At 44.6% G+C, this 2384-nt stretch overlaps 1 pseudogene; it reads right to left on the bottom strand.

Annotated features, from left to right (window-relative positions):
• Positions 1–565: 565 nt before the first annotated feature.
• On the bottom strand, positions 566–754 carry LOC124969619 (uncharacterized; annotated as a pseudogene).
• Between the last annotated feature and the right edge of the window lie 1630 nt (positions 755–2384).

Raw genomic sequence — 2384 nt, 5'->3', positions numbered from 1 at the left:
TTGAGAGCAATAGATCCTCCGTGTGGGGCAGCTATTAATTAAGGTCATGACAATAGGAATTTGTCTAGAATGAGACAAGTTGCCTCTTGAAGTCTCACTGCAACTTTTTAAAGAAAAGAGTCCCCTTATTCCAAACATGTATTTAAAAAATATAGGGTTAGCTGGGTGTGGTGGTGCACGCCTGTAATCCCAGCGGCTTGGGAGGCTGAGGCAGGAGGATCGTGAGTTCAAAGCCAGCCTCAGCAACTCAGCGAGGCCCTAAAAACTCAGTGAGACCCTGTCTCTAAATAAAATATAAAAACAGGGCTGGGGATGTGGCTCAGTGGTTAAGCGTCCCTGGGTTCAATCAGAAACAAAACCGAGGTTCCTTCAGAAAAGTGGGGGACTTTGTCATCAGTTCATGGTGGCAGGTCTGGGATCAGAGGCCAGGTCTCCTCCCTGTCTGCTCACTTCTCGAGGTCAGTGATTTCTCTGGGGGTGCAAAGTCCCCAGCTTTATGCTCTAAATACTCATACTAAGTAGGAGAGAGAAATATCACAGTTACTTAAAATTCATGTTTTGTCACCAAATAATTATGAAAAAAAATTCATCGTCAGTGCTCTTTAGATTCAGAATTTGTCTTGGGGATGAACTATTGACAACCTGTAGCAGGAATGTGTGGTGTTACTCAAGGAAAGTTCTTTTTTTTTTCAATTAGCAATAATCGCGCCTCTGATAAACCTCATTGGCTACCATACTGCCACTGCACAAAGCTAGGAAAGTTCTTTTTTAAAAAAGGCCATAACAAAGGAAGGACTGTATAGAGGGAAAAGAGGAGTGGGAAGGGGGGGGGGGAAGGGGAAAAAAATAACAGAATGAATCAAACAACATTACCCTATGTAAATTTATGATTACACAAATAGTATGCCTTTACGCCATGTACAGAGAAACAACATGTATCCCATTTGTTTACAATAAAAAAAAAAAAAAAAGGCCATAACAGTATAACATGCCCAAACTCCAAAGTAAAAAAAAAAAAAAAAAAGCTCAAAACTCTACTTTATGCCATGGCACCTCGTGAACTGGATTATTTAAATTTTACTCCCAATGGATCAAAGAGAAATCTGAGTCCATGGGTCCTGGATTGAAATTGCAGAAGAGGCCGGGCGTGGTGGCGCATGCCTATCATCCCAGTGGCTCAGGAGGCTGAGGCAGGAGGATCGGGAGTTCAAGGCCAGCCTTAGCAATTGAGCAAGGCCCTCAACAAGTCAGCAAGACCCTGTTTCTAAATAATAGAAAGGGCTGGGGATGTGGCTCAGTGGCTGAGTGCCCCTGGGTTCAATCCCTGGTACCAAAAAAAACCAAAACAACAACAACAAAAAAATTGCAGAAGAGAAGTCAGATACAACTAACCACTCTCCCAAACCCGAGTCGCTGTTGTTCCTTTGTCAATGGTCCGGGCCACCTTGGCTGCCTCCGGTGCTCTGGTCTCCCCGAGGGCTCTTGATAGCCCTACCTGTCAGTGCCACAGGTGAGCTGATGAACTAGGCCCCCTCTGCTCTCTTTCCAGCTCTCTCCCTGCTTCTCCCGGAGGTCTATTTAAAGCATAGATTCTGATCTCATACTTGGACCCACTTTTAGATGCTAAAAGAAAGAAAATTAGGGGTTCCAGGACTGGGTACGTTTCTGTCATGCTTAGCAAATTGTACTGGTATAGGAATATCTTGGCTATAATTAATCGCAGGAAAACTTCCCAGGAAGACTCAGGTTAGTGTCCTTTGTGCAGTGACAGTGCACTCCAGGTTTCACTTGGAATAACACATAAAATGGTTCCACCGAGACCCTTTTGCTGGACCCATCTCTGAGAAGTAAATAACTTGGCCCTTCCAGTCCAAGTTTCACATTTCGTTCTAGAGATTTTGATGATTTCCTCAGTCCGTTTCTCCCCAGCTTCTCTTCTCCTTTGAGAACCTGCCTGCATCCTCTTTGAGGAGTTGGCTTCTGTGGGTGGGCAGGTGACTGTCTCCTTGACCATAGATAACTGGGCCAGTCGCTGTCCCTACTTAGAATCCACCAATCGCGTTCTCTCTCCTGGGGATTGAGAAGCTTCTGAAATGCTACTGGATGTTTGTTGAACACTTAATCATAAAAGGACTGGGTCTGCAATCAAAATGTTTTATTTGGCTCTGGTGTGAGGAAGCAGAAAGAACTGGAGAGTGAGAGGGAGAGAGAGAGGGAGGGAGGGGGAGAAGGAGGGAGAGAGGGAGAAAGAGAAGGAGAGAGAGAGAGTGAGAGAGAGAGGGAGAAAGGGAGAGAAACTGTGAATGCATAATCATGATCACATGCAGAGTGATGTAAAGACAAGAAACCAATTCATTTTAGAGATCCTGAAACACCTTGGTTTT

This window comes from Sciurus carolinensis, chromosome 17 (assembly GCF_902686445.1).
Source record: "Sciurus carolinensis chromosome 17, mSciCar1.2, whole genome shotgun sequence".
Taxonomy (NCBI): Eukaryota; Metazoa; Chordata; class Mammalia; order Rodentia; family Sciuridae; genus Sciurus; species Sciurus carolinensis.
The sequence above is the reverse complement of the archived record's forward strand: the minus strand, read 5'-3'. Positions and strand labels throughout refer to the sequence as shown.